Genomic DNA, 20,982 nt, shown 5'->3' with positions numbered 1-20,982 from the left:
ACGAACCCTATTGAAATTGACGAGAATCGGTTTAAATTTAGATATAGCTCTTACACAGGGTGAGATAAAAAACTGCAACAAAGTCAAACGCCACAATTTTTAGTTTTTTTTTTTTAAATGTTATTTAATGAAAGCAAAAATGTCGGAAATAGCATCAACTTTTAGAATATGTTTAGATTTGTTCGAATTGGTCATCTTTGGCACGAATTATGGCCTTCAATTATGGCCCAAATGTGATCGACACTTTTTAATTTTTAGTGCCTACCTTTTTTTCCAAAATACTCCAGACACAATAGTCCAACGGAATGGTATCCGGAGATTTTAGTGGCCATTGTGCGCTGGAAATGCAGCGAGGAACCTCATTTTGTAACCATTCTTCGGTGGCGCGTGCTGAGTGCGGTGGTGCTGAGTCCTGTTGGAATGTCCAAGGTCTGCGGCCAAAATGTTTGCGTGCCCAAGGCTTTAATACACCCTCCAGAAAATTTTCGCGATTATATTCGGCATTTATTCTGATGCCACGGTCGATTAATACGAGCGGAGAGCGACCATCGGCTGTTATGGCGGCCCACACCATCACCATGGCCGGCGCTTGAGTTCTGGTGGCCAACCGAAGGTGCACATTTTCAGCTGACCTCTTTGGCAAGTAAACGCGATTATTTTGTTTGTTTATAAACTGCTGCACAATGAATATTTTCTCATGAGAGAAAACCGAATTCGGCAGTTCACCATTTTCGGCCAAGCGAAGCAACTCTTTATCTCTTTTTAGTTTATTTTCTTTCTGTTGCGGTGTAAGTTCTTGCACTTTTTGGAATTTCAATGTTCGGCTCACGAGCCATTGTTCGGCCACTGCGACACAGGTTTCGATCAAGTCGCTTCTTTACTTTTCGAACCATTTTTGCTGATGTTGCTTTTTCCTTTCGCCACTCTCTTGAGCGATGGTACGAGACAAAAAAGATTTATTCACATTTAAATGCTGAAGTGCTCTAACGATAACCAATTGTGGTTTTCCAGCCAAATATAAGGTAATCACACTGGCGCTTAAATTCCATCACGAATAACTTTTTTGCTGGAAAATTCTCACCAAAATATTTTGTACGCTTGTAAAAAATTTAATGAGCTGTCACTGGAATAATTTTAACTGTCACTGGAATAATTTTCACGTTTTCGTATGGATCCCATAGGAAGGTTACTCTCCATATTTAGATAATTTAAGCAATATTTTTCAACGGAATTGCTTTAAATTTGATATTTGAAACTTGCAATAGATAGCAACCTCCGTAGCCGAACATTTTCTAAATAATTTCACGTTTTGGTATATATTTTGTAAGCTTTAACTGCATTCTCCCAAAGAGTTCAATGTCATTTGCAGTTAAGATGGTAATATTTAATCCCAATAGTTTGATTTTTAAAGATTTTCTTAGTCTCATAGGGGAGGGTATTAAAAGTTCGACCCGGCCGAACTTAATACTTTTTTTGTTTATTTGTTATTAAATGTTTGAAACTATACTTCGCATGTGCCAATTAATTGTTACTTTGTTTGGTTGAAAAGTTCCCCGAATCTCTTTCACATATTGAATTTAACGAAATAATTACGAGCATGCTAATTGCTAAGCACAATCTGTTTATTTGGATATCCCATTTGTATATTCATTGGGGTTGTCGACAAGTAATCGTCAAAAAATCACTGTATCTAAAAATATATAGACACACAATACGGTATTAAGTGGCCAATTATTCCGAGTCGGTCAGAGTCTGAGCTGGAAATATAAGTAAAAAATTATCGTTGTATAAAAGCGGACCATAATATCGGTATTTTGCAGTCCTGGATATGTACCAAATATCTCCAAATAGTAATAATTTAAGTGAATGCAGAGAACATCAACAGGATTATTTAGTCTTAAAATTTAACTACTGACCTCACCTTAATTATTTCATTTCAAAACTTCGAGATAGTTTTTGTTTCTAATTACTGTATGTCTGAAACACAATTCGGTGTAAAATCATCAAATTTCTTACATTTAACAACAACATCCGTCTACCTATTTGCTCTCATTGTTACAAGGTGAAGATTTTTAGAGAGATTTGACCAGTGTTGCCGTTTGAAATTTTTATTTCAGCCCAAATGTTTTCTAAAAACCGCCCAAAATCGACCATATCCGCCCAAACTGGCCCGATCTTCACGAAATTTAGAATGTAGCTGGGGTTAAGGTCAGAATAGAACCCTATTTCTTTTGGAGATGATCGCATAATATTTAGGTGTTGAAATGGAGCAAAAACTGAAAAATTTCCTGATTCTAGAGCTTTGGGCTGGGCAGAAGCCTTCCAATTTTGATGGTCATCGGGTAATATTTAGTGGTTTAGTAGACCATAGACCATTTGTGATAAATAAAAGTAAATTTTTCCATTAAACCGCGAATATTTTTATTGCCGCCGAAATCACAAATAGACGAACAGGTCAATTCTGACCGTTACGTAGATGCCGATAGTAAAAATATCGGATAAATATAGCGAAATATATACAATGTATTGTTGCGGTGGCGCTCACAATAAGTAAATGCCATGGCGCAATAAAATAAACAAGCCGGCATTAGTTTTAGCCGGCAATGATCGAACGCCAAACTGAAAATGAGCCGGATATGCAGGTCTCCTGATTTGTGAAAAAAGGTAGTGCCAAGTTTGTGTTGATTTTTGCTGAGTCGATTCTTTTAGATCGGCGTTGGAAAAATGCAACTCTGTGCGTATGATTATGTTTAGTAGAACAGTGAAGTGAAGAAAAGTAAATAAATTTGGAAAATTGTGGGAAAATCGAGAAGGGGAAATTAGTCTTGGCGTCATTTTTCCCGTATAAAAGCGTAGAGATAGCCAAAAGAAAATCAGATTTTGTTGGTGCGCTATAGAAAAAACAACATTTTTATTTCGTTTGCCAAAATCGACAATTTGGAAAAAGTCGGCATTTAACAACGGTACAAAATTAAGTTTTATTGACGGGTTTATACGGCTGCGTGCCTTGCATTTATTTTTATATTGGATGAATAAAAATCATAGATGTAAGTTTAAATTGTGGTGTTGTCTAATGTTGGTCGTAACAAGTGTTGTGTCCCTTCCATTTAAGATTCCATCAGATTGCGAGCCATTGCGAGGCCTTCCAACGGTTTACGCGGAAGGTCGCCTTGTTTAAACCAGCCATATGCCATAGAAAAATTTGTTTCGACATCTAAGTTGCAGAAAGCCAGCAGATTGATGCGACAGTGTCCGTTGTGCCAGAAAAGAGCCATATAATTTCCGCCGACATAAGTTCCCACAAGCCAATTAAGTATCTGGCCAACCAGGTAACGAAGATAAAAAAAAAAAAAAAATTTTTTTAATAGTTACCTCAGGTTAAGTGGAACCGGCACCGTAGCGCTTTATCGACGGGTGTGAGGCGACCGTTAAACATCTGAAATAAATTAACAAGGAAATTAAAATATTAATAATTGATGTGACATTAAGTCCACAAAAAAACTAACCTAAAATCAAAATTAAAAAAAAAAAAAAAGAGAAACTATAGTATTAATATAATGTTTTAGAAATAAGTTGTGTTGTTTAGTAGTTAATATTCGTTTATGTTTTAATTTAAGTATTATTATTGTGAGGAGAATTAATGCCACGAAACTCGTTCGACGTGAGTGAAGGAACACCCTCAACGTTCAACTAGGTTTAGACGAAACGTTTTTTCTTTTAGACAGGTTAAAGAAATGTCTAGCCCTACCTAATCGAGCTCCATTAGGCAGAATACCTTAGATTAGTAAAAAAATAGCCCGAGTTGGCCGAATACCTAGTGTGAAGATTGTTGTCGTCCCGAATATTGACTCACATTCCTCGTGTTGTCTGGTGTTAATAATCCATTAAGAGACCATGATAAAAGCAATGTTAATAAATGTATATGTTTGAATGTTAAGATTAATTATCATGTCTTTCTAACTTGAGTGTAAGAGAGGGAAGGAAGGGTATGTTATAGGGTGAAATAGTGTGTGTGGAAAATGGGGCCCTTGAAACAAATGAGAAAGGATACGAAGGGTCAAGGTTGGGTGGGCAGAGTGGAGGAGTCATAACCACCAAGCTCCTTTGCCATGAGTGTGTGTCGTGTTTGTGATCGTGTTGTTTTATTTGTGTTTTCCCCCTTTACATTGATTGTTAGTCCCCTAGGCCTGAAGGTGGAAGGGTTGAGAACCCCCTGAGAGTTGCACTCCTGAGCTAGATGGAACCCCACCTGAAGCACCACTGTAGGCGGTACATAACAATATGGCGCCCAATTTTGAAACTAGAATGTCTAATCGCCAAAACATAATTCCAAGAATTATAATAGCCGAAAGTAATAACCCCTGCTTGAGTTCTGGGAAATAGAGGCAAGACTTAAGGCGAAGACATGTAATGCAATTCTGTGATATAACATCTACTCATAGAACAATAATCCATAGGATGAAATAGATACAAACGAGTGTCACATTTTCTTACCAAGCTAGCTTTTATTGCAACCACCGTTTCAAGTAACTGTGATTAAAGTGCAATTTAAGTATAGATAGGTAGTAAATTAGGATAATCGTTTCAATCAATAGGGTCTGTGCAATAACTCATTGTTCGTGATGTGTAACAAAGAAAGTATTGTTTTTATGACCTGTCTTTTTTTTGTATTCCGTTTTGTTAATGTAGTATAAATAGACCAAGGATAGTATAGGGAGATAGCGATATCTGCTGTGATGCAAACAAAAAAAAAATCATAGACTGTATCGTGAAATATTTCTCGTTTCACAAGATCTTTTTCCTATAGCTTTCTTAGGAGAATGCGTGATACTAGCCTTTCAAAATATGTTAATTCTTTTGTCAATCAATCCTATTCAACGCACTGTGGCAACCCATATGGGACACTAAAACTATAATAAAAAAAAATCAAAAAAAAAAAAAAATATATTACCCACACACAAACCCCTGATAGCTGAGAATGCCCTTCACGAACTCTCACATAGTTGAATTGTTTTTCGTATAACTTGTTTTTATTGTTGTATTTTTTTTATATAATACCTGTGTAATTGTTATAAACGCATATTTCATTCAGTATATTTGTTTTAAAAAAAATTTTAACTCATAGTAATTAGTTTTATTTCTGTTACTTCTAAGTATTTTTTTTACCTTTGTTTAACCCCTGTTGAAAAGCAGTTACTAATAGTATAAATCGATAACTTAGATTAAAAGTAGCATTAAATTATAATTTATGTCCACTAGAGTATACTAATCAAACCATAGATTTGTTAGGATCTTATAAGTGATTTTTATCCAACCTAATGAGCGAATCTACGTCTAGCAAAAGGCGCAGCAAAAGAAACCGATCGATAACGTTTGACTTAAGCCGATCTTCTATACAGTCCCCAAAGAAGAAAAAAAATACGCCCAAGGGAACAAATTCCAAAATGCAAAATTCAAACGCCAACGTCGATCCGAGTTTCTGCGATATGTCCTCTACCATAAATAATCCGAATCCCAGCACAAGCGCTGCTGCAGGATTACCTCCGAATAATGCAACACCTAATTTAACACCCATCAATCCACCGGAAGTAGCCCAGCTTGTAAGGAGTCTAGTTCAAGAGAGTTTGAATCATGCCCAGGCAAATTTACACTCCCTAGTACAGGTTAGCGTTACAAAAGAATTAGAGAAGGTATACTCTGGCATAGACAAATTAAATAACGCAGTAGCATCCCTAACGATAGGCAGACAGACATCTCCACCAAACCCCCAAAACATAACCCAACAAAATACCAACCCACCAAATACCAACCCACAAAATACCGACCCACAAAATACAAACCCACAAAATACAAACCCACAAAATCAAAACCCACAAGCCATCCCGGCCAACGATTCGTGGCACCAACAGCTACCCTCGAATAGGAATCGCAGAAACACTGTGACACCATCAGTAATGAGCAATGTCAGTAGTCAGGGTATAAAAATTGAACGATTCGGGATTAATTTCTCGGGTAGGCCTAACAGTCTGGCTGTAGAAGACTTTATATATCGTTTAGAATATTTTCAAAAGCAGTACAATTTGGAATGGGAGGATATCTTGGGAGAGTTCCACATATTAGTCTCAGGACCTGCTCACGAGTGGTATTGGCTCCAACTAAAAAATGATAATATTACCACATGGGAGTCATTAAAATATTCCTTAGTTGAAAGATTTAAGACACGGCGAACATGTTTCGAAGAAATGCGTGATCTCTTAGAACGCAAGCAATTGCCGGGAGAGTCGATCGACGCGTTCTTTCATGATATTAATTTGATGAGGTCCAGGTTGGAAAAGCCCGTCTCTGAATTCGAAATGATCTCTCTCGTAAAGAAGAATTTAAGAAAGAATCTGTCAGGTATAGTTTATTCTATGAAAGTCTCGTCTTTAGAGCAATTAAGGGTAGAATGTCTGGAAGTGGAAAGGACCTTTTTTCGCAAGGATCCTGTACCAATCCAGCCCCCAACAAATAACAGACCTATACGTGTCAACGCTATACAAGAGGAAGAAGAAGATGTAGATAATTTTCCCATTCTAGATGACTCAGATGAGGTGGTAGAGCTCGCCGCTATTAGTACCCAACTAGTATGCTGGAATTGCCAAAAATCTGGTCATGGGTTTAGGGATTGTCCTTCTACACAAAGAAATTTATTTTGTTTTAAATGTGGTAAACCTAACACTACTACGCCAAAATGTGTGAATTGCAGATCGGGAAACGGGAGGAAGAACCTGATTGCAGCGGGGAATCAGCGTTCATCCGAGCAGTCCGCGCTCCAGAACTCTCAAACGAGTCAGTAATTGGTAGTGAGTCAGCCCGTTTTTCCAAAATTCGCCACTATATCCCCTTAGAGATCAGGGAACAGAATTATAATGCAACAAAAGCCAGAATTTTTCATGAAAAGTATGTTGGGGGTACTAACAAAAATCCAGCTGCTAACTCAAACCATGAGCTAGTAACTAAAAATAAACTAAGAATCGAAAAACTTAGACTAAGACACAGGCAAAATAAGGCAATAAAAAAGGCTGTATCTGAAGCCATTGTAAGAACCCAATATGGAAAAGATCCGAGACCTTATGTCTTAGTCCAAATACAAGGCAAGGAAATAAAAGGTCTGTTAGACTCAGGAGCTACCGTAAGTTTATTAGGTAAGCGTTGTAGAGAGATTGTAGAAGACATAGGAATAGAAGTCAAACCCTATACCTCAAACGTCAGTACTGCCTCCGGGAAAATCCATCGTATACTGGGAATAATCGAAGTGGATGTTGAGTATCAGCAAGAAATTTCAAGAATGTCCCTCTTTCTGTGTCCAGACTTAGAGCAAGACCTGTATCTAGGCATAGATTTCTGGAAGTTGTTTAAAATTGCACCAGAAATCTTCCCAGTGGAAGAAATTGATATAGCAATACAACAGAAAATTCGCGGAGATGCTAAGAATGAAAACACGAATATGCACCAGTTAAATGAAGACCAACAACAGGCACTTGCAAACGTGGTAAACAAGTTCATAACGTTTGAAAAGAACGGATTGGGCTGCACTAAATTAGAAAAACATAGCATTAAACTAATGGAAGGTGCAAATCCGGTTAAGGACAAGCACTACCCTTTGTCGCCTGCCATGCAGGAAATAGTGTACAATGAAATTGATAATATGCTCGCTCTGAACGTGATCGAGGAAAGCGATTCGCCATGGAGCAACAGAACTACAGTTGTTAGAAAACCCGGCAAGAATAGATTCTGCCTAGATGCGCGAAAACTTAATGCGTTGACGGTGAAAGACGCATATCCTCTACAAAACATAGACGGCATATTGAGTAGGATAGACCAAACACATTACATAAGTAGCGTCGACCTAAAGTATGCGTTTTGGCAGATCGAACTGGAGGAAGAGGCCAAACCATATACCGCGTTCACGGTACCAGGTCGACCGCTCTACCAGTTCCGTGTAATGCCATTTGGTCTATGCAATGCTGCACAGAGGCTATGTCGATTAATGGATCGAGTGATACCAGGCAGACTAAAATCTAATGTATTTATTTATCTGGATGACCTCTTAATCATAGCAGATGATTTCGACAATCATATTCGATTACTTGGTGAGGTAGCTGAATGTCTCCGGAAGGCCAATTTGACCATTGGTTTAAAGAAATCCTTATTTTGTTTTCGAGAATTAAAATATCTTGGCTTTATAATTGGTAACGGCTGCTTAAAAACGGATCCTGATAAAGTAAGCGCCATTCTAAAAATTCCAACACCAAAAACTCCAAGGGAAGTCAGAAGTTTCCTGGGTACCGCCGGTTGGTATAGACGATTTATAAGGGACTTCGCTAGCATATCTGCTGCACTTACAGATACTTTAAAAAAAGGACAAAAGTTCACAATCACTCCTCAGGCCATGAAAGCGTTTAACACCCTGAAGAGAGCATTAACATCCGCACCGGTACTCCGACATCCGGATTTCAAACGAGAATTTTATATACAGTGTGATGCCTCCGATTATGGAATCGGGGCAGTATTGTTCCAAAAGGACGATGATGGATGTGAAAACCCAATCGCCTTCTACTCGCAGAAATTTAACGCATGTCAGAGAAATTATTCTGTTACGGAGAAGGAGTGTTTGGCCGCGGTATTAGCCGTCAAGAGATTCCGACCCTACGTCGATCTCATGAAATTTACTATAATTACGGACCATGCCAGTCTTAAGTGGTTGATGTCGCTTAAGGATTTAAGTGGAAGGCTAGCCAGATGGTCGCTGCAACTGCAAGCGTTTGACTTTACGATCGAACACCGCAAAGGTTCGGAAAACGTAGTAGCAGATACTCTTTCTAGGATGCCAATAGAATCAGATGCAACAGTAGAAGAAATCACTGCGGAAGATATTCTCGACTTTGAAACCACCGCATTTGAAAGCGAAGAATATGTCGGATTGCGAAATACGATAGAGGAAAACCAAGAGCAACTTCCAGATTTAAAAGTGGACAAAGAGAAAATATTTATAAAGGTGAAACATTTTGAACCAGAAACCACTGAGTTCGAATGGAAATTATGGATACCTGAAGAAATCACATATGCCCTAATTGAAAAGGCCCATAATTACACTGGATCGATCCATGATGGTATACATAAAACAGTAAACCGACTTAAGACTTTTTATTATTGGCCAAAAATGACCTCCCAAGTAAGGCAATATATAACCAATTGCCAAATATGCAAAGAAACCAAGCCTGCAAACCAAATAATGCGCCCCAATATCGGAAATGAAGTAATTACTGAAAGACCCTTTCAGAAACTATATATAGATTTTCTTGGTAAATACCCAAGATCTAAAAAGGGAAATGCATATATCTTCATTGTGGTCGACCACTTCACTAAATTCACGTTTCTGCATGCAATGAAAGAAGCTACTTCCAAAAATGTAGTAAATTTCCTAGAAAATCAAGTGTTTCGGGTATTTGGAGTTCCAGAGATAGTACACAGCGATAACGGTAAGCAATTTACCTCAGCAAATTTTGAAGAAATGATAAAAACGTATAAAATTACCCACATCAAAACAGCTTACTACTCCCCGCAGTCGAACGCGTCAGAGCGAGTCAACCAGTCTGTACTGGCAGCGATAAGGACGTACGTCGATAATGATCACCGCGACTGGGATTTGTACCTGTCTGAAGTTGAACAAGCACTCCGAACATCGGTTCACACTGCCACAGGTGTCAATCCGTTTTTCGCATTATTCGGGTACAATATGTTCACGAGTGGAACCGATTATAATTTAGCAAAGAAACTTAAATCTCTTACTGATCATCAGATAAACCAATTAAATACCACAGATAAGCTAGAATTGATAAGGGAAAGGGTTAAAAATAAATTGCACGAAGCATACCAATCCAGTGCTAAACGCTACAATAACAGATCACGAAATATCACTTTCCGACCGGGACAAGAAGTGTACCGTAGGAATCATGTCTTGTCAAATTTTAAGAGTAACATAAACTCTAAATTTTGCAAAAAATTCTTAAAGTGCCGAATAGTTAGGCCGGTGGGAAATAATATATATGAACTAGAAACTCTTCAGGGGAGACCTCTTGGCCATTTCCACACTAAAGATATAAAGGCTTGAATAATGTGCAATAATATCTGTGATAAAGTCAAATAAGTGCAATATAGATTTATAAATGTTTGTCATTCATGTACATTTTTTAATCTATGTTGTATTTGTTTTTATTATAAGATAATTATTCACAAATATAAAACACCCTAATAAGTTACCAAGCGAACTATAGCCCGGCTGAGAAAAAATCTCAGGGCGTGGGAATTCCCCACGTTGGGACTGAAGAATGAAACGTACCAAAAGTTTTTAATAAATAACGAAACAAAATGAGGGAACGAAATACTAGCACAAAAAAAAAAAAAAACACCTGTAAATTTCTGGTAATATTATCTCAAATACAAAACATCTATTCCCCCCAATGTCAAAAAGGAGATACGATAACTTACAAAAAAAGCAATAAATAATATATAAGGAACGAATTAAGGTATAAATGCAATATACATTATAATCAAATAAAAAAGTCAATATGTGAGGTTAAAGCATGCACAGGTTGGCAATGTGAACTATACCAAGGTAGTCAAAATAATATTAAATTGCCATATCAAGTCACCAATGAATAAATTCTGAGGAAATCCCATGTTTAGATACTTTTCAGGAAGTGCATTAATTATAAGTATTAAATTTTAGGCAATAATATACGAAGATTATTGGTTCCCTCTTCAATTTGTCAAATGACTTTCACTTTCAAGCACCAATATGTTCATCCACAAATTATTATTATTGTAGCATGCTATAAACTGTAAAGTGACCATATCAAATATTGATCCATTGCCCAATATGATCTGACATTGATTTAATTTTTTTTGGGTGGATGTCAACCTTTCATAAAAAATTTAATTTTTATACAACCGCATGGATTTTATTATACAAGAACGATCCATAAATTATTCACACATATATTATTTATTCAGCATAAATTTGTATCTTTCCATATTACCGCATACGAAAGAACCACAATGTGTTTTTATCGCATGCGATAAAAAAATATCCACGCACAAATGCCCGCACAGCAAAGACACAGCTCCGAAGTCGCAATACCAAAAACAACCTTCTTGATATATTTCACACACTAAACCTCATATTGACCACTTGTGACAAAAAGAAAATAAACACTTACCTATTTGGGTTGGTAAAACTTTTTCCACGATGTGTTTCAAGAATGAGAAATAGTTGACAATCCTCAGGTATAAAAATATTGCGCTGTTTTTCGCAAGGTATGTTCCTACTCCAAGGGGGTGACGCCGTTAACTGTCCATATACTGCTGTTACCAAACAAAAAAATACCTAAATAAAAAGAAACAAAATAACATTAATAAATGGGCAATAAAAAATTCTTCAGCGATTACGATTGTGTGCATATAATGGTAAACATAATTTTCTCTAAAATGCACACACATCTATTACCGATGTCTTGTATCATTTTTTTGTGATGGCAGGTAAATAAAAGAATTTACTTCCCATAAAATATGCTTTGTCCAACAATTTAATTCCAACTATATAAACAAACATTCAGGTATATACCTATTGGGTAATGATAATTTAAACCCTTAAATATTTTAATATCGAGCTAATAATGTGGTTAAGCATGAAGCAAATAAACACTCACCTATCCCAAATATCAGGCAAAAAGGATATATAAATTTGTATTCCTCTATTAAATTTATATTCCAAAATTAAATGGTATACTGCATCCATCTGGGAAATCCAAAATGATACCCTTATAAAGCGATCATAAATATCTGCATCAGGAGATGTGATCTATGTTGAAAGGTTCGTGGCGTATCGTTGGGGTACCTAAAAAAATTTAAAAACAAACAATTAGAAATAGGAATAAAATCAACGATAGTTTAGATTTTACCTGTACGTCACCTCATTGAGTTATCGGTCCAAGCTGTGCAGATAATTTGGGCACAAAGTAACAAGAACCATAAATGACATGTTTGCGTCCAATATGACCTCGAACGGAAAATACCTGTGTGCCCCTATGGTATACCGTGATGAGCAGTATGCTTTTTGTGTTCACTTGTTTTCCAATGTCCCAATCGATTCAAATAATGCGTTGATAGTAGATGAAATCCATTCTGAAAAGAAAACAAAAATATTAACAAACGAAATATTCGTATGGAAATAACAACAGTCACTTACCATAACCTCAGTCAAATGCGTTCGCCAAAAACCGTTCATTCATTGAATACATACATGTTGCGTTTACGAAACTCTAATTGTAGTAGAGTAATGTAAGCAGGTATGTGTGTGAATGAAACGACCATCGTCCGTAGGTTCAATGGTATGCATGTGGTGAATGCACACATGCTGCGTTAACGAAACTCTAATTGGAGTAGAGTAATGCAAGCAAGTATGTGTGTGAATGAGAAGAAGACAAATGGGCACACACACACACAAGATGATGCAGATTATGTGGCGCCGACAGCGCTTCATTGAATGAAGCGTGGGTACATATACACGTATACCTGCATTAACGGTGATAGCTGAGACACCACATGGTAATTGAGACACCACCAAGTCAATGAGACACCAAAAACATTGAATATGCGTCCCGAGGGTAATCTGATTAGTTCCTGCATAAAAAGATTAGCGGTAAAAAAATGTGTCATGGAAAAATATTTGTTCTTATCAACTTACCTCAGGTCCACACATGAGTTTTCACAGAAAAACGAAGATTTTTCATAGTTTCATTTTTATGTAGGTAAAAGAAAATAGATTGGCAAGAACCGAAACCCCGCACATCGAAATTTTCTGCGATAAACTTGCTAATTTCGAAGTTTTGTTGCGGTGGCGCTCACAATAAGTAAATGCCATGGCGCAATAAAATAAACAAGCCGGCATTAGTTTTAGCCGGCAATGATCGAACGCCAAACTGAAAATGAGCCGGATATGCAGGTCTCCTGATTTGTGAAAAAAAGGTAGTGCCAAGTTTGTGTTGATTTTTGCTGAGTCGATTCTTTTAGATCGGCGTTGGAAAAATGCAACTCTGTGCGTATGATTATGTTTAGTAGAACAGTGAAGTGAAGAAAAGTAAATAAATTTGGAAAATTGTGGGAAAATCGAGAAGGGGAAATTAGTCTTGGCGTCATTTTTCCCGTATAAAAGCGTAGAGATAGCCAAAAGAAAATCAGATTTTGTTGGTGCGCTATAGAAAAAACAACATTTTTATTTCGTTTGCCAAAATCGACAATTTGGAAAAAGTCGGCATTTAACAACGGTACAAAATTAAGTTTTATTGACGGGTTTATACGGCTGCGTGCCTTGCATTTATTTTTATATTGGATGAATAAAAATCATAGATGTAAGTTTAAATTGTGGTGTTGTCTAATGTTGGTCGTAACAAGTGTTGTGTCCCTTCCATTTAAGATTCCATCAGATTGCGAGCCATTGCGAGGCCTTCCAACGGTTTACGCGGAAGGTCGCCTTGTTTAAACCAGCCATATGCCATAGAAAAATTTGTTTCGACATCTAAGTTGCAGAAAGCCAGCAGATTGATGCGACAGTGTCCGTTGTGCCAGAAAAGAGCCATATAATTTCCGCCGACATAAGTTCCCACAAGCCAATTAAGTATCTGGCCAACCAGGTAACGAAGATAAAAAAAAAAAAAAAAATTTTTTTAATAGTTACCTCAGGTTAAGTGGAACCGGCACCGTAGCGCTTTATCGACGGGTGTGAGGCGACCGTTAAACATCTGAAATAAATTAACAAGGAAATTAAAATATTAATAATTGATGTGACATTAAGTCCACAAAAAAACTAACCTAAAATCAAAATTAAAAAAAAAAAAAAGAGAAACTATAGTATTAATATAATGTTTTAGAAATAAGTTGTGTTGTTTAGTAGTTAATATTCGTTTATGTTTTAATTTAAGTATTATTATTGTGAGGAGAATTAATGCCACGAAACTCGTTCGACGTGAGTGAAGGAACACCCTCAACGTTCAACTAGGTTTAGACGAAACGTTTTTTCTTTTAGACAGGTTAAAGAAATGTCTAGCCCTACCTAATCGAGCTCCATTAGGCAGAATACCTTAGATTAGTAAAAAAATAGCCCGAGTTGGCCGAATACCTAGTGTGAAGATTGTTGTCGTCCCGAATATTGACTCACATTCCTCGTGTTGTCTGGTGTTAATAATCCATTAAGAGACCATGATAAAAGCAATGTTAATAAATGTATATGTTTGAATGTTAAGATTAATTATCATGTCTTTCTAACTTGAGTGTAAGAGAGGGAAGGAAGGGTATGTTATAGGGTGAAATAGTGTGTGTGGAAAATGGGGCCCTTGAAACAAATGAGAAAGGATACGAAGGGTCAAGGTTGGGTGGGCAGAGTGGAGGAGTCATAACCACCAAGCTCCTTTGCCATGAGTGTGTGTCGTGTTTGTGATCGTGTTGTTTTATTTGTGTTTTCCCCCTTTACATTGATTGTTAGTCCCCTAGGCCTGAAGGTGGAAGGGTTGAGAACCCCCTGAGAGTTGCACTCCTGAGCTAGATGGAACCCCACCTGAAGCACCACTGTAGGCGGTACATAACAGTATATATGCAAAGGAAGGGGATGTCATATAGAATGCTTATATCTTCAGAATGGCTTGAGCGATTTTGACAAATTTTGTCAATTTAGAATGCCCTTGTGGCATTAAAGTATAAATACTAAAAAATCGCATAAAAAGATACCAATAATGGTGTTCATATAGATTTTGTAGTGTTTTGTGACTTTTTTTTATTTTTTCATATTTTTTAGGTTAGGGTTATTATTTATATACAGATTGAAATTATCGTTCGATCCTCACGAAATTTTTTACAAAGGTAGGGTTAGGCTCGAAGGGCTTAACCAATTTTTTTCAAAGATATCCGCAATATATTTAGGGGTTGAAATGGACCAGCAACTCAAAATGTTCCTGATTTTGCAGCCGTTATAAAGGTCCCAAATATAAACCTAAGGACACGAAATCTCGCATGAAGTTAGAGCTTAGGACAGCGGTTAGAATGGACCACGACTTTTGTGTAAAAAAATACCAACATTACTTACAGGCGATATCCGAAATACACAATAGGCGAACTTCTGGCTTTTTTATGCTGATTTCGTTGACGAATATAGCCATATATCGTAGACAAGCAAATCATGTAGATGAGTCTAAATTTGGAGACACAGAGGGGCTTCTTGCTTTTGGAGATGATCGCAAAATATTTAGGGGTTTAAATGAACCAAAAACAGAAAAAAAATTTCCTGATCACACAATTGAAGCCAATCGACACGCCTGAGAATATAGTTAAGCACAGGGAAGAATTCTGGCATTTTGGATGAGCATTGGAATATATTTAGCCGTAAAATGGACCACAAAAACTAACAGCATAAATATTGGGAAAATGTCCCTGGTCAAAATGCTAAGGGTAATATCTGGGCAGTGCTCCGTGACAATTTCAAAAGCGAAATCTTCCAAAATGGATTTGGACATGAGGGGGCTTCTAACACATTGTAGTGTTGTAGGGTATCACATGGTCGGCCCCGCACGAGTATAGCCTTTGCTTACTTGTTTTTTAATGTATTATATATATTATAAAAAACAAGTAAGCAAAGGCTATAGTCGTGCTGGGCCGACCATGTGATACCCTACAACACTACAATATCTTAGCAGCCCCCTTATGTCCAAATCCATTTGGAAGATTTCGCTTTTGAAATTATGTCACCAGGGACATTTGCCCAATATTTACGCTCTCCGTCGTGCTTTTAGTTGTGTGGTCCACTTTAAATCTAAATATAATCCAATGGTCATCAAAAATGCTAGAATTCTTCGCTGCCCTAACTCTCTTCTCAGGCGTGTCGATTGCCTTCAATTGTGTGACCAGGAATTAAAAAAAAAAATTAAAATTTTTAGTTTTTGGTCCATTTCAACCCCTAATATATTGCGGACATCTTTGAAAACAATAGCCCTAGCTCTTCTGAGCCTAAACCTACCCTTGCGAAAATTTCCGTGAGGATCGGATAATAATTGCAATCTATATATAATAACCCCAACCTGTGTTGTAAAGTGAAAAAATATTACAAAATATACACTTCAATATTATAAGTCAAATTGAAAAAATCGCATGCGATAAAAATATGAAAAAATAAAAAAAGTCACAAAACACTACAAAATCTATATTAAAATCATTATTGGCATATTTTTCTGCGATTTTTTTAGATTTTATATTTTTATGTCAAGAGGGCATTCTGAATTGACAAAATTTGTCAAAATAGTTCCAGCCATTCTTGAGATATAAGCATTCTAACTAACATCCCCTTCCTTGGTATATATTTCGCTATATATATCCGATATATTTACTATCGGCATCTACGTAACGGTCAGAATTGGCCTGTTCGTCTATTTGTAATTTCACCGTGAACAAAAATATTCGCGGTTCAATAGCAAATTTGACTTTTATTTAACACAAATGTTGTATCCTATTTCGCCCACTAAATATTACCCGATGACCACCAAAATTGGATGGCTTCTGCCCATCCCTAAGATCTAGAGTCATGCTAACTTTCGCGTCGCTTGGTCTATAATTGCGACTTGTAGAGCAACTGCAAAATCAGTAATTTTTTCAGTTTTTGGTCCATTTCAACACCTAAATATTATGCGATCATCTCCAAAAGAAATAGGGTTCTATTCTGACCCTAGCCCCACCTCCATTTTAAATTTCGTGAAGATCGGACCATAATTACGACCTGTAGAGTGATTACAAATTAACATGGACAGACGGACAGACGGACGGACGGACATACATAGCTAGATCGACTCAGCTCGGCGAAATAGGAAGATCCATATATACTTTCCTAAGTGGGAAACCAATATTTCGTGGTGTTACATAATTTTTGGCCCAATCAAACTTATAATACCCCCAACACATAGTGTTGTAGGGTATAAAAACTTAACAAAAATCTATAAAATAAATAACGATTTATCTCAATAAAAAAATATAAAATTCAGTTAGTAATAAAAAAATTAAATTACGTAAAAATTAACAATGAATAAATAAATGTGTACCCAATATGGAAAAAATGCGCCCAAAATCCGCCCAAACCACAAAATGTATCTTTTTTCCGCCCAAATTTGGACGGAAACGCCCAAAACGGCAACACTGGATTTGACAAGGGAAGGGGAAATTTGTATTTTCAATGAGAGTAACATATAAAAGTATGCGATTTATGAGATTTCAAACAAAATGTGAATGTAGTTTTCACACTGTCCTTTTTATTCAAACAACAGTTAATTTAAATTTATGCCAGCTATACCTTCAAATAAACATTAAATGTAAATGAATGCCAAATTTATTTTGCTTTTGAGTATGTATTTTATGGATATAAATATATGTTGTAGTATTCTAGTTCTTCTCTTATATTTCATTAACATTCAATATCGTAATTGCTGCATACAGTCACGCCGGCACTCCTCGTAGGTGAGAAAATTGTTTTGCGTAGCACCACAACCGGAATAGTAGAAGCTTATGCATTTGCCAGATTTATTGTCGAATGCGTAACGCAATATTTTGCCGCGACAGAGACCAGGTGTTTTCGGCTCCAAACAAGCTGAGAATGAAGTAAGAAGAAGAAAAAAAGAAACAGAACAGTCAATTGAATAATTTCTTTAAATATATATTTATGGTTGCACAGTAGGGACATAAAATAGATTTAATATGAAAAAAATTAAGTTCCATGAAAGAGTAGAGTATCTTAACATAGAATATCAATCCGTTTCAATTAAAATACAAAAATAACCCAAAAAGCGAAACCCATATTATCATCTAATTTGGTTGGAAATTGTGGCAGAAACCTCAAAAATACCGAAAATCGGGATGTACCGTTATATGGGATGTATTCCACTTAGTGGTCTTTAATGGGACATTTTTCGCAAGGAGAGAACCCCAATTGTCTAATTTTCGTTAATTTGGTCGGAAATTGTGGCAGAAACCTTGAAAAAACCGAAAATCGGGAGGTAACATTATATATGGGCTATACCTGAACGTGGACCAATATAGCCCGTTTTCAATACTAACCAGCCCGCATATAATATAAACTTTTGTGGCAAATTTCCAAGCCCTAGACTGACTGACGGACATCACTAAATTACTTTATAATTTTATTCTGATCAAGAATATATACATATATTTTTGGGGTCTCCGACGAATATTTCGAGGTGTTTAAAACGGAATGACAAATTGTATGGCAGAGGGTAAAAAAATATATCAGAAGTAGAAAAAGTATAAGTCTCTTTTGTCGATCGAGAGCTGCATTTTAAAATACACATACATTTAGTCTCGATTAAAGATTTACAAAACCCAAATATTTACTAAACGCTGAAGATCTTTTATCAGAAAACAATTATACATTTATTTTGTCAAGTCTAGTCCGAGAGGTGCGTTGATTACGGGAAACCCCCTTTCATTATTTTTTCATTCAAGACAATCAAATAAGTTCAAAACACCAAGATGGAAATTGTAAGTCGGTTTGACAGATATATACTCCTCACATTAGACTTTTTTTGTATAGCCCCTGTAAGAGAGACATTAGAACCTAAATATCCCTTCTTCAATCTAGACTTAATGTTGACATTTTTGAAATATTTGAGGTTTTGTGCAAAGGTACCAGAATTAGTAAATCCTATATACACACATTATCTAAATTCATTTGAAATATTGGGATGTGCAGAGTTTAGACAAAATCGGAAATTCATGTTTTATACGCAATAGAGCGACCGGAAAGAGTAGACCTATACTTTTCATTTTCTGTCTTGGACACAGTTCGCATTATTTGGGATGTAAATTTTTCAACATTTTGATCGATTTAGGGGAAGGCACCAAAAGTAGCATACTAGCCCTAGTAATTGTAGAAATATTGAGATGTGCAAATTTTGAAGTAAAAAGGGCACTAATTTCATATTTTATGTGAGTTATTATTATTCAAAATGTACACCTTTTGTGGGAGAGTCACGAGAGAAGGTAAATCAATATTTCCAATTTGAGTTGGGCAAATATCGACAACTCCAAACACATTACGTGAAATATATATATTTTTTTAATTTGAATTGTGTGAATTATGATTTACTAAATTTTAGCTCAATCAGTATTTCCTTCTATTTTTAAGAGAAAATTTTTAACTGTTTATGGCGAAGGTATCAATAGGAGTATACCGAACAATGTCACGAGGTGCCAAGATCGGACTGGATTTAGAGTCCATGTTAGTTATCTCGATTAGGCACAAATGATACCCATGTATCCATGGGGACGATGGTATAATTAATTATGTTTTGTGTGGGACTTTTGATTGCTAAAGTATTTTTCGTTGATATTATATTGTTGATAGTTGGCGCTTAATGTTAAACTAACCAAATGAATAGAAAATTCAAAGCATACTTTAAGGCGGAAGAGAAATATTTGCAAAAAATTCTAGATTTACAGCACTGTTGTAATCTGAAAAAAGACTTTTCTGTTTATTAATATGTTTAGTTTAAACTTAAAATTTAACATAACGATCTGATGCACCATATTTTCCTTCGAAATTTTTATGCAAAATGATTAATTATTAATTATTATTAAAAATGTACACAAATTTATGAAACTTAGGTCTTTATTTGTATCCCCCACATAACAGCATCGTCCGATTTTAGTCATTTATTTATTTTTATACCCTCCACCATACTATGGAGGGCATATTAATTTTGTCATTCCGTTTGTAACTCCTCGAAATATTCATGTCAGACCCAACAAAGTATATATATTCTTGATCAGCGTAAAATTCTAAGACGATTTAGCCATGTCCGTCTGTCTGTCTGTGTGTCTGTCTGACTGTTGTAATCACGCTATCTTTCGAACAAATTGAGATAGAAGGCTAAAATTTTGCACACATGTATATTTTCCCAGTAGGCAGGTTAAGTTCGTAAATGGGCCATGTAGGTCCAAGTTATCATATAGCCCCCATATAACGGTACCTCCCGATATTCGGTATTTTGATGATTTTAGCGACATTATTCACCGGAATTATTTCAAATTTGGTATTTGAAGTTCGTAATGGATACTACAGCCTAAGACAGAAAATTATCTGTGCAGGTCCACGTCTTCATATAGTACCCCACATATTCGGTATTTTGACGATTTTAGCTACATTATAAACAGATTTTTCTTCAAGTTTCGCATTTAAATATTGTAATAATTTATGACAAAAGTTGCCTATGCAGGCCCACGTCGTCGTATAAGCATTCGGTATTTTTAAGATTTTAACATAATTTTTAACGGTTTTTTTTTTGGAAATTGCCAAATTTGTACCAAATGGTGGAGGGTATTAAAAGTTCGGCCCGGCCGAACTTACAGCTTTTTTACTTGTTTTTTATTCTGAGATCGGAACGTGCTAGATACAGCTTCTTTCATTTCCTAGTTCAAATGGGTGCTCACTCTAGACTTCAAGTATATCCTATTGTTTTGAACTTGGTCTCATACCACATTTTCCACACATCGTATAATTTTTTCACATCGTTTAAGTTGTATCATTTATTTCAAGAAGTAAGGTATAATAATAATATAATTTGGATCAGTTTTTTCATTTTTCCAAATCATAAAGGAAAACACCGGTATCGTTGTAAAATCTATACATTCCTGCAGGTTCTGAAAAATAACATGAATTTCACTTTTGATAGACATTTCAATATTCACATATATCAGAGTTTTGTCAAATCGTAAAATTCGAACTTGAAAATATGAGAAGCAGTTTCCTAGGCTTTGACGAGGTCAAAGATAAAAAATGCAGAACTACATGTGGTTGTTTGAAATGAGCCTTTTTCATTGAAAACTTCTCTTGTG

The 20,982-nt window shown here is 36.1% G+C and overlaps 2 long non-coding RNA genes across 2 annotated transcripts; one reads left to right on the top strand and one right to left on the bottom strand.

The window, feature by feature from the left end:
- The first annotated feature begins 2,533 nt into the window (after positions 1–2,533).
- LOC131801995 (uncharacterized) lies at positions 2,534–3,943 on the top strand. Its single transcript, XR_009342000.1, has 2 exons — positions 2,534–3,047; positions 3,113–3,943. It is a non-coding gene; the product is annotated as an uncharacterized LOC131801995 (long non-coding RNA).
- On the bottom strand, positions 2,909–12,925 carry LOC101891498 (uncharacterized). The gene is made up of 6 exons (XR_009341999.1): positions 12,788–12,925; positions 12,290–12,723; positions 12,003–12,225; positions 11,751–11,938; positions 11,262–11,428; positions 2,909–3,436 (listed from the first exon to the last, which is right to left on the bottom strand). It is a non-coding gene; the product is annotated as an uncharacterized LOC101891498 (long non-coding RNA).
- Positions 12,926–20,982: the final 8,057 nt, after the last annotated feature.

Source organism: Musca domestica, unplaced genomic scaffold (assembly GCF_030504385.1).
Source record: "Musca domestica strain aabys unplaced genomic scaffold, Musca_domestica.polishedcontigs.V.1.1 19, whole genome shotgun sequence".
Taxonomy (NCBI): Eukaryota; Metazoa; Arthropoda; class Insecta; order Diptera; family Muscidae; genus Musca; species Musca domestica.
Note: the sequence above shows the minus strand (reverse complement) of the source record. Positions and strands in the feature narration are given on the sequence as shown.